Source organism: Pithys albifrons, chromosome 17 (genome assembly GCF_047495875.1).
Source record: "Pithys albifrons albifrons isolate INPA30051 chromosome 17, PitAlb_v1, whole genome shotgun sequence".
Taxonomy (NCBI): domain Eukaryota; kingdom Metazoa; phylum Chordata; class Aves; order Passeriformes; family Thamnophilidae; genus Pithys; species Pithys albifrons.
This window is the reverse complement of record NC_092474.1, coordinates 1,232,591-1,244,623: the sequence shown is the minus strand read 5'-3', so window position 1 is coordinate 1,244,623 and position 12,033 is coordinate 1,232,591. Positions and strand designations below refer to the sequence as shown.

Genomic DNA, 12,033 nt, shown 5'->3' with positions numbered 1-12,033 from the left:
CCCCGCCTGAAAACACCTGAGGGGAAAGGGTGGCTCTCCCTCGGCCGCTCCTGTTGGTTCCCGAGCGGTACTTGGGGAGGGCGCGCGTTTTTAGCCGTGTCCTTAGACCTGTTTTATTTTGCGGGGGGAGACCCGTGCGCCTCCAGAGGTGGGAAGCGGCCAAGCCGCGGTGCGGGAGCGCGCCCCGATGGCAGCGAGTCCGTGTGCGCTGTGGAGAAGGGGAATTCCCCCGTGAGCTCCAAAACCCGAGAAAAAAAATCTCAGTAGCAAGAGGTAAACGCGAGAAAAGGGTTAATGATTGCTCCCACCTCCCCCTCCTTCCCCCTCCCGCGGGATAAAGATGGTCTTGGATACCCTTTGTAAATAGGAATGTGGAGGTGGGAGGGGAAAATCAGCCCGGCTGCGACTACTCGGCCGGCGCGGAGGGTGAGCGAGCGGCGGGAGGAGCCGGTGCAGCCCGGGCGCTCTCCCGGGGAACGGGCGCGGCGGCGGCGGCACAGCGGGGCGGGGGTGAGATGCTGCCCAGCGCCTCAGTGAAGAGTTAGGGGGTTTTTTACCCCTTTCTATTTTTTAAAATTTTTTTTGGTACACCGCCTCGTTGACTCGAGCAGCAGCAGCAAGGAAAATAAGCAGAGGGCAGAGAAATAAGAGAAGACGGAGGAGATGGTGAGCAGATCGCTGGGTTGGGGGGAATGAATGAGGCTGCCGGGCTGTTTTCGGTGAGGTGTTCTCGCAGGGCGTAGTACATCTTTGGGGTGATTTCGCATCACGGTTAGCGGGCTCGAGTTCTTTGTTTGCCAAAGGTTGCTGGTTCAGGTTTAGCAGCGCCCATCAGTTTATTGGGAGATACGCAACGAGGAGTTGCTGTGCGCGGATGCCGGAATTACATGCGCAAGCCACACACAACAACCCCGAAACAAACCAACGTTGTAATGATCCTGCAATATGATGGGCAGCCCTTGTCCTGCAGGAAGTCATTGCTCAGGTTATTTGTGGCGTGCACAGGAGATGAGTCTCATTGTAGCGAGGAGCAAACAAAACTAACCTATTTTTTCCCAAGCGTGCAGTCCATTACAGATTAAAAGCCAGAGTTATGGGTTATTTTATCTGCTCGCTTTCCCTGCAGTATTGAGGTACGCGATTAAAATCTAACGTTTGTAGAAGTTGATCAACTCTTTGAAATGTTCACTCTCCTAGTATGTGAATAATAAAGACTTTCTCCCTTTCTCTCTTCTTTTTTTCATGTAGACACTTGTTTGTGTGTGTGGAGGGGGAATTCTTCCCACACGCACTTTGCTGCACGGGGGGTACTGTTGTGCCCTGGGTAGGTCACGACACAAAATGTGGTTCATAGCACGATGGGGAAAAAAAACCCCAAACCCTAAGCACATTTTTTCTATCCAGTGAAGACCTGTTATCATACTCACAGCTTAAGCCCTAGATACGAGTTTTTTGGGGGAAAACCCCAACCCTGCTGTTTTGTGTTAATGGGAATGCTTTATGGTAAAAGAATCAGAATATTGACATTGGCTGATTGCATCTTCCTGGGGATGGAGTACTGCAGTCTGTGTTAAGTGCATTAGCCCTTTAAGGTGCCATCAATTTCAGCATATTTTGTTTACAGGGTTGTGCAGGATGCATGGTGCAGTAGTAAAATCTGAAATTTTAGTGGCTTTAGAAATGTTGCAAGGCACTGTGAAAGAGGAGAAGGTGCAGCTTCATGTTAAGACTGTTTTGAAAAAAATTGTAATAAAGTAATAGAGGGTATGCATGGTGACTAAAGGAACTGCAAAGGCTGGAGAGTTTAGAGTTTATATGAAAAATGAGTTGTGAACTATGCTGGGATCTTCATCATACAAGATACTTGGATGGGTGGCTGTGAAATCTATTTTAAGCTACATCTCTGTAAGTGCTTGTCTGAAATATTTAAATTATATGCACCATTAGGCAAATGGGTTTATCTTCCCATTGCTTGGCTAAAGGAATGTATTAGGAGGGCAAGGCTTGGAAGAACAATAGTTTCACTGCATACTTTATCCTTGGGCATTGTTCAGAGATGCACAGAATGTATTTTATTTGACATTGATGATCTTCATAAAGTTGACTTTGATTTTATTCTTATGCCATAGTTGCTGTCAACATAAATAACTGAATTCCAATTAATATGACCATAGTTTTGACCTCCTATTTGGTTAAATAGATGAAAAATAATGCCTTCTTTGATGTTCATGTATTAATTAAAAATCTGCAATGGGCTTCAGTTTAATATTGGAAGAATCAGGAAGAGCTACAAATAGAGGGAGATTCCCATTACATTGAGCTTAGGACCCTGCACTAGAAATGGCAGAATTCCTGCCTTTTGCTTATACTTGCAATTTTGTACAACCTGCAGTTTAGAGGAGGTATCTTGTCCTAAAGACCATATGGATGCACATTACAGTTATATAAAACTACGCTTCTGGTTTGATTTTATGTAATGCAACACATTATTTCTGCAGTGCTTTTGGTGGAGCTTGGGTAGTGTCAGAATTGATAGACTGCAAGGAAAGCATGTTAGAATTCTTGTGCTACTGGTTTATGGTTTGTTGCTCTTAATATTTTATTGTGTGAGTATAAATCATTGACACAAACCTTGTAAACAAATGCTGTAGCAGCTGAGTGTGAGATTACATTTAGCTTATGTCTTTCTGGTTTAACCAGAGTATGACAGTATCTTCTGAGGGCATCCTGTACCCATCAGAGTAATCTTCAGAACTAGAAGATTAGGTCAAATATTTTCTGCTTTATTTCTTACAGAGTAAAGAGAAAGAGTTAACTGTGGGGTTACACCAGTGTGAATAGGGAAGGAGTTTCAGGTGTGTTGCAGCTGTGCCTCATCAAGACTTAATGTGTGTCACCTGGAAATTAGTAATGAGATTTCTGTTAAAATCCACATTTTTAGAGGAAATATTCTTTCCATAATGCAAAACGTTTGGAGTATACATGGAACTTGACAACATGTTTTCTTCAGGAAAGGGTATTAGCAACATCATCAGTGTTTAAGCATTAAGGTACAAACAGGGTGATCTTGAAGTATTCTCTTAAATTCCAAGCAGGATGTGGTCTGTGTGAGTGCTGGAGGAAGGTGGTTGGCCACCTGAGCATCTGAAAAAACAGCAACCAGCTTACATAATGAAGTGGGGTCTATTTCATTCAGATAGCTCATGTAAAACAAACCCAAACAAAAAAACTGCTGGTGCAGGTGTTTTGTTCCTTGTTTGTCCTTTTCACTCCTGCTCTTGCATTTCACTGGCAATCCCAAACAAGCTGTAAAGCTGCTTCTGGTTTTGTCTGCTGAGGTTCTAGAGCTGCACATCTGCATTAGCTTAGGTCACATTTATTTTAAATAGTATGTAAGACAACTGATTCTAGTGAATCCACTTCTTTTTGTGGCTGGTTTTCTGCAACATTCTAAGAACAGACAGCTCAGTTTAGAGATGTCCAGTATTTGAAAGCCTGACAGCCAACCCTATGGCAGTCCCATTTTCAAGAAGTAGCATTTTGTGTGTGGTGTGTAAATGGCCAATCATTTAATAGTAACTGGACAGCATCTATTACTCATTATTAATTTATACACAGTGATCAAACAAAATAATATTTGAGTCCTGATGAGACTCATTGATTGCTGCTGTGTGCCAGGGTAGTCCAGCATTTTGACCCACTGAAATAAATGCCTTGGAATATCAGTTAATCATGGGGGTAAAAACCCTGTGAGCTGGAGCACCTCTATTTCCAAAAACCTGTTTGTGAAGGATATCTTGGTCTAATTCTGCAAGACTTAGTCCTCTGTAATCAGCTGATATTAATTACCAAGAGACCAGCTGAGTGATTTTTTTTTTGGTCATAGAATGTATTTAGAAAGAGCAAAATTTAGGTCACATATTCCAGACTGAGTGGCCCAAGAAAATAATTCTCACTCATCACTGGTGTAGTGGTGGCACTGCTGGTGGCACATTCCAGGGTGCTGAGGTGCATCAGGAACACACGGGCAGGGCTGTGGTTCTGTTTCACTCTCCAGTTTATATTGCACAGGGAAGACCTTTCTGTTCCTGAGACCATGCTCTGTGTTTCATCTCTTCAGATGTGATGGCTTTCTTAGACAATTTGGGATTTTTGTTCCATGAGGTCTTTGACTGGGTTGTCAAAATCTTCTGTGCATGGCTCAGTTGCTGTTATTTATAGTTGTGTTTTTCTGCATCTCAGAGCACATGCATTTTGTTTCAGGAGCTGCACCAGGGTTTCTGTGAGATGCTGTGGGAATATCCACCTGTGCCCCACTAATCTATTAGCTCGTGGTTTGTGGGTCAGGGAGAAACTGAGATCTTCCTTTGTAAGCAGGAGCATCTCTGTGCTGCTTCAGTGCTTGCATGACCTCTCACGTTGGCTGAAGATTGAAAGGACAATGTCAAGGTATCTTTCACAATTTCATTTTTGCTATTTATTTTGTTTGCCTTGTTACTGCTCTCATAAGCCATTGGAAGCTTGAAGTCTAATGCTTTGCCAACAGGCCTTTGTCCTCCAGAGCAGTTACTGTTTAGCTCCTTATGGCTTATTTAAGAGTTGTGAAGCATTTCTTGTCTTCTGAAATGCATTACTGAAGAGTTACAGCTTAAACATTGCAAGCAAGAGAGAGGGAAGAAGTGAGTAAATCAGTTTGGGGCAAGTCCTGACATTGTGCAGTTATGGTAAACAAAAATATTCATTATTTTCTATTTTTCTTTCAGAATTTAGCAAGTTGGATTTTAGAATTAGACCTCACTGCTTCCTGTGCACAGTTATTCTTTAGAGTGGAATTCTCAGGGGTTTGATATCAAGGCCTGCATTCTTAATTGGAAATAGTTTGAATTATCTAATGCAGTGATTCCTGTAAGAATTCTTGGAGGTGTAGTGGTGTTCAGTGCCTTTGAGGTGCTGAGCAGTAGCTTCATTTGGAGTGTTGGCCTGCAAAAAAAAGCTTTGCAGGATCTGGGCTTTGTGTATCACACATGCCTCTCTTTTCTAAGCTTGGTTATTTTTCTCCTCTTAATAATAGGAATGATCATGAGGGGTTTTTATACAGAAAAATACCACCTTGTTGCTGAGAGAGTCTTTTTTTCATTGCAATGAATGTAGAGCAATTTAGAGTTAGTGAAACTGGAGTTACTGTTTCCAGGAATTTAATTGCATGCACTTCATCTGTTCTGGTGTAAGTTCTATCCATGAGCTGGAATTCCTCCATAGAACCTTCTCATTACAGTAAACATTCTCTATTTAATTTGACTTACGTAGTGATAAAGTTTTAAGTAACTGCTTTTCAGAGCAGTGACAGAAGTGATGGCACAGACTTTTACTGGATTATCCTGTGGCTAAGAGACTGCATTGCAATGTTTGACTAACCAGCAGTGTCCATGGCTGCTGGATTCCCAGCTGGATGAGAGCTGGGTGCATGTGGTGGTGTGGGGTAGGCTTGTCTTTGCAGGTTTGAAATGGAGGAATAATAATCTTTTTAATGATATGCAAAGATTCCCCAGAGGAAAGCAAATTGCTGAGTGGCTTAAAATACAGTTTACTGTCTTGGGGAAGGAGAATCTGAGATGTGACACTGAAGTTGGGGCAGCTACAATAGCCTTGGGCATATCAGTTAGATGCCTGAGTTGGAATGGGCAGCCACTTCTGAGTGCAGATAAGATCAGTGGATAGAGATGGACTCCTCTGGAGGCTGATTGAGTCTGAGGTTGAATCAAGTGTTTTAAGTGGCACTTTGAAGGAGTCTGCCTCTCTGCTGGGTACCAAATCTGGGTAGTATATGGAGACTGGCTCTGCAATGGGGCATGTAGGCCAGCCAGGTGCTGAGATGGTGTGATGGCTGTTCATGCTGTGTGGGCATTGAAGTTTGGGAGAACTTGCTCATGGGGGATGTTTTGATTGCTCATCCATGGGTTGAATATTCTTTATAGGGAACTGTTTATGCACCTCACCTATGAGGTTAATTGTATGAGGTTGAAGGGGGAAAAATTTTGGTCACTTTTGTGAAGCTGTCAGATGGTTGAAAGAATTCTGATGGTGGTTGAGTTTCTTGTAATGAGTATTGATGTAACATCACTGATGGCACTCCAGTAGCATCCATAACTTGCTACTGCAAGAGTTTCTCTTTGCTGTTTTTGGGAGAGAGAGGGAAGCCTTATACATGACTTCATGTGGAGAGAAGGATGGATGTGAGCATGACTTGCAGTGTTAAGTGTTTTAGTTGGGCTTTCCAAGGAGAATCCCTCTGGTATCAACAGGAGATACGTAGGAAATGCAACTGAAGTGTCTCACAAAACCAGTGGTGCTTTAAAATAATACAGATTTTCTTTAAGCAGTGCTATAGAGCACAAAGTGTTGGTGCAGGCATTTTTGTTATTATTCTGGACTTTCCTTTGATGTATAATCTTAACATTTTGGTAGCCCTCTGTAGAGGGTTAAAGTGGCATAAAGATCAGATTGCTGGAATTAGGAGGTCTTTTGTCTCTCATGTTTATCTCTGTCTTCACTTTGATAGGCCAATGAAAATGGGTGTTCTTTTGCTATATGTCTAATCTGAAATATTTACAAGAAAAATGCCTGTATGTGCCAACATAGTGTTTCATACAACTGTGCCAATACCTTTACTATATTTAACTTTCTGATACACTGCAAGTCTCTGGCTTTGGTTAGTTTTCTGCTGTTTTATGTTACTGTCAAGCTTTGCTTTATGAATTCCATTTAAAAAAACTGAAATAACCTAACATTCCTTTAGGATTCTTAATCTGATGCCAGGAAGCTTTAGCCATGTTGATCACTAAGATGTCAATAACCATTCATAAAACTTATGATTGAGTTTTGCATAATGGGGCTTGTATGCTAATAATGGGCCCAAGGTATTGAAACCAGTTTTATTGTTTGCAGTAGCCATAAATCTAAGAGTTTTCCAGGGTGTTTAAGAACATACACTCTTCTGCCTGAATAAATATCACATTTGCCTTTATTTTATCAATGCACTGTTGGGTGAAGTTTCAAACATGAATCCTGACTTAAACTGGCAGAGTTCTGGTTCCTTGCACCACAGGCTGGGTCATGCCATGCTGGTGTAACTTCTCCTGATATTTTTAGAGTGGTTCTTTTTTAATTCAGTGTGACAATACAAGCAGTGAGTTATTGATGGCAGCTAAAGTGAGACCATTATGGCTGTAATCAATAACACACCTGCACAGAATAACAACGACTGCTGGGGACATATTTTGTATTGATTCAGGAATTTATGCTGTCTGCTCTATACCCAGTCTGCTACTTCCATAATTTATGTAATAAAATCTCTACTTTAGAGAAGCTGTTACTAAGTTAAATACCAAGAAATGATGACATATCAAGATGTAAATTGCATATTGAAGATTTTACTACAAGCAGAAATAGCACTTGCTCAATTCCTGTGGGTTCTGCTTCAGGACCAAGGCACTTCCTCACTGCAGGCTGGGAGATAATGGAAGTCAAACACTGCTCCCTCTCCTCAGGCAGTATTTTAGAGGTGCAGGGGAAGATGCTGTTTTTAATGTGGTGTGACAATGGAATTGTATAATCCATAAGTTTGGGACCTTCATAGCTCACCACATTTACTGGTGTTTCATTGTGGTGTGTTGTGTAAGTGATGAACAGTCTCCAGCTTGTGCAGGCTGGTGGGGGGCTCTGAATGCCACCCCCTGCTCATCTGCCAAGGAAACCACCACCTCCTTTCATTTAGGGTGCCACAAACCACCTTCCACTGTTCTGAAGCAGAAAAGCAGAATAATTCTGAATTCCAAGAGCTTTCAGGTACTGAAGAAGTGCTGTTGAACAGAACTGCAGTTTGTATATTCACTTAACTCTCCAGGAAGAGCTGATGTAACTTACCTAGTTATATACAGCCCAGTAACAAAATTCTTGTTAGTAGTGTATTTTTAAATTGAAAATTAGCATCAATTTGAAATATTATTGATGGTATAAGGGTTAATCTTTTCACAGTGCAAAGGCAAGCATTTACATTTAAATGGTCAGGAGATAATACAATATTCTCTTTTCAAAGGGTTTTTTCCTTTCTGACTGAATACCCACTTTTCCCAATGCAAAATTCTGATTTTTCTTGAAATATTTCTTTGTAATTTTTCTAGGCCTTGCTGAGGGCTTGGAAAATTCACCAAGTACTTCCTTGAGCTGTTGGAACTTCTGCTAACAAGTAGCAGAGATCTGGTGAGGTTTGCAAGCCTGACTTGCTGAGATTTCTGTTGGAGTGTCAGTGGTGATTGAATCCTGAGCAAATGAATATGTGAGAATTCCAGTGATATTTATAAATAAGTTGATACCTTGACTGAGACTTTCAGTGATCCACTATGTATTTAGGCTAAAATTCTTAAAGGGATTTAGGCACCCAGTGTCTGGTAAATTCCATTATATTTCTTTACAATATTATCACTGAAACCAAGGATTTAGGTTTAGGAATCTTTTTGAGGGCTTGGAACACAGGTATGAACTTTCTTGACTTGTTTCTCTTGGGTTTATGTGGTTATTTCAGCTTCATTTTCAAGTAAAGATGGATTAATTTTGTAAGATGTATTGGCAGGTATGTTTAAATGATTAAATTATTGTAATTATTTTAAAAATGCATTCACAGGTCAAATTGAGAAAAATGTCAATCTGCTCAGACTACCAAACTAAGAGAAGCTTTTAGCACAAAACTTGATTTTGATACCAGCACGTAAATTCCGTTTGTATTTGGATGTGAAAGCCTTGAGGTCATACAGCAAACCCAAGAATCCTGTGGCCTTTCTCACCTTGCTTGTTTGGAACTGCACAGGTTTAAAGGCATTAATACATTCCCAAACCTGAGTTCCCAAATACAGTTTTCCTTTATACTGTTGTAAACTCTCTAAGTCCAGTCTCCAGTTGAGGTTGTGTAATTCAGAGAATATTGAACCCCCCATTCCCTCAGGCTGTCTAGTGGACTATATTGCCCACAATTAAACAGATGAATGCACAGATAAGGGTAGGCATCCTTCCAAACACTTCTAGCTATATTTAGCAAATTCTTCTCATTTCCCTCTCCGTAGGAGGGTAGTGCTGTTGGTAACCTTAACATTGGCCAATAGAACTGTCAGTGTCTTAAGCCCTGTCCTAAAGATGTTTTACTTTCCCGTATCATTTTCACCTTCTATTCTCTCCTTTTCTCTTGAATTAACTCTTTTTGTCCTAAATGAGAAATTTGCTTTGCATTGGCCATCTGAAGATAGAAATAAGTAGAAGCTGGTTCTCTGTGCCACAGAGGACTAGGAAGAAGGTGAAAGTTTCACAAGTTAAATATTCTAAAATTTATGAAAGTTAAGTCCAAGGCAGGGGAGCAATACAAAAAAACCTCCTTTTTATGGAAACCAAAGGTATAGATTCTGTAATTTTTCATCTCATTTTATGTATCAATATTTCAAGAACTGCAGTGACTCTTGCTAAAATTGAGTGACCTTTCTGTATAGTATTACCTTTAGGAACCACTCAGTTGGGCTGAGAGAACTGTTCCAGCTGGCAAGAGGCATTTTAACCATCAATAAGGCTGTGTATTGGCTTTTCATTTGTTTTCTTTTTTTGTCCTGCAGGCCTGCTACCTGTGCAGGAATGAGTAAATGCTGCTGTGCTTTGAAGGTGCAGTGTCCAGCCAGCCAGACTGGCTGCAGATCCTGGTGGTGACGGAGCTTTGCAGGTGCCAAGTGCAGGTGTGTCTGTCGCAGTGACGCAGTTGGGAGAGGAGGCTGCAGCCAGAGCTGGAGTGTGCAGGGATGGTACTGTGAGGCTCCACCAGTGGTGCAGAGAGCAACTGTGAGAGAAGACTTATTATTAGCCCTTGATTATTAGCCCTTTATTACTTAAAGCAGTCTGTCATGGTACCACAAAAGCAGGGAAAGTCTGTAGTAAGAATTACAGGATAAACACAACTACTTTGTGTGAAAAGAGGTTGCAGTCTTGGGGAGTGCAGCTGGGCTCACACAGGAGTGAGTTTTTAATTTCTTTGAATAATTTGAAGCATTAAACTAACATATTTTGGAATTATTAGAGCTTCAGAAAGAGTATTGCAGGTGTTTCTGTTAAAGAGCAGAGCTGTTGTTTGAGAACCAGACCAACTGTGGAGCTGTAGTCTGTAGGGACAGTCCTGATCTTCAGGAAGTTTCTGATTTTGGTTGGATTTGTAAGGATAAGGGATATAAGGATTTTGGAAGCTTTAGTGTCTATGTAGTAGCTCAATTAAGAAAACTATAATTTCACATAGTGTGTGATTTAAATGAGTTTCTTCTGTCTGTAATCTATTTAGCAGAGCTGTGTGCACCCATGGGACTGCCATGCAGAGGATATAATTATTTTGTTTACCATTTTGAGATTGATGTGAAGGGAATCAATACCAGTTACTTTGCTTTTCATTACTGAAGGCATCTGCAGTGTTGACCAACCTTATCTTACTTGTGTCAAAGGGATCACAAAGCCCTTATATACACACCATTTGACCTTCTAGGACATTCTTCAAAGAACTGGCAGGCTTAGCATGTCACTTTTTTCCTCACTTGAAGAAATTAAATCTAATTAGGAGGATCCTACTAATACAATGTAGATACAGATTACAGGTGCAGGCAGTGTGTGGAGAGTCCAGAATGAAAATAGCTGTAATGGAGAGGCCTGGGGGAGGGGGAAGACCCTGAAATAGGCTGACTTAATTATCAATCTTGTACTCTAAAATAAGTGCCTTCAGTAGCTGCACTGATCTAAAATGGCAAGATGGAAAATTCTGTTGGGGAGAAGAAATCTCTCAAGGCATTCTTTTCTAGGGAATATCAAATCAAAGGAATTATGCAGAAATACAACAAGTTGCACAGTTCTAATAGTAGTGATTAATGCCTGGTATTTATTTCCCTCTTCTTGACACAGGTGTGGTTTGACTGGATACACCTGAGTTGCTCCTGTGTTTTGAGAGGGGAAGCAGGAACAGAACTGACTTTTCCTTGGGAAGCCTTTGACATTTCCCTGGCTGTTAACATTGTCCTTACAGCAAATGTCACTTGAGACTTTTGTAACAGAGCACAAAAAATATGCCTGTGCATTCTTGTCATTTCACATGAAATCAAGTGACTGATTTCTGATAGGAATCTCAGAGCATTGAGTCTGTACAGGTTCCTCCCAGGTCCAGGTTTTTGCATGTAATTTTTGAGGCAAGGAGTGTTAATGGTAGATTTTCTGAGAAACTAATTATTTAAAATATTCTTGATGCTGTGAAATTGAAATGAACTTATTGAGTATGTACAGTAACAAGACAAAACCCAACTGATTTGAAGTAGGTGTAGGATGTAGGAATAAAAATGTATGCTTGTTTTTTGTGTCCTTGTGTGACTGGGGAATTTAGAGCAGTCATTGGAAGATGAAGGAATCCAACTCTCTGCATTATTGGCCCCAGAGGCCATGCTGTGTGATTACTAATGCATGCAGGCATGGTCAATAAATCTCATGGTTATACATCTCATTGTCATTTTCAGAGCTCGTTGATTTAAGCAGCTCACACTGATCAAGGGTATCCAACAGGCAGCACAGCCTCATGTGCTGGGAGGTACAAAGTAGACAAGTCTTATTTCAATCAAAAACTGAGGAAAACATTTATTATGTGTGTGAACTGCAGTGGGTTGGCTGGAGATTGTGGAGATTACAATCCTGCAGATTTTCAGAACCTGACTGGAAAAAAAAAGATCCTGAGCAACTTGTTGAAATTGCCTCTGCTTTGAGCAGGGCATTTGTGCCAGGTGATCTCCAGTGGTACTTCCAATCTCACCTGCATTTGAGACTCCAGTTTCTGGTTTTTAACCAACTTAGTTGCATCCATTTAAATTAACATTTAAGATCAAACTTCTGTCTTTAGTGAAATAAAGAACTCTAAGTGGTTTGTCTAAATTTAAGCACTTCCACTGTCACTTTATATAGCATATTGAATTATATTGAATG

At 40.9% G+C, this 12,033-nt stretch overlaps 1 protein-coding gene across 7 annotated transcripts in view; it reads left to right on the top strand.

Annotated features, from left to right (window-relative positions):
• Positions 1-12,033, top strand: part of ARVCF (ARVCF delta catenin family member) — a 246,142-nt gene continuing 234,109 nt past the window's right edge. For 3 of the 7 annotated variants that reach the window (XM_071572447.1, XM_071572445.1, XM_071572444.1), the window contains exon 1: positions 429-666. The gene's annotated coding sequence lies outside the window, so the exon portion shown is untranslated. Of the gene's footprint in view, positions 274-428; positions 667-12,033 lie in introns of those variants that run through there. The other 4 variants (XM_071572452.1, XM_071572448.1, XM_071572450.1 and 1 more) reach the window with 2 other exon arrangements.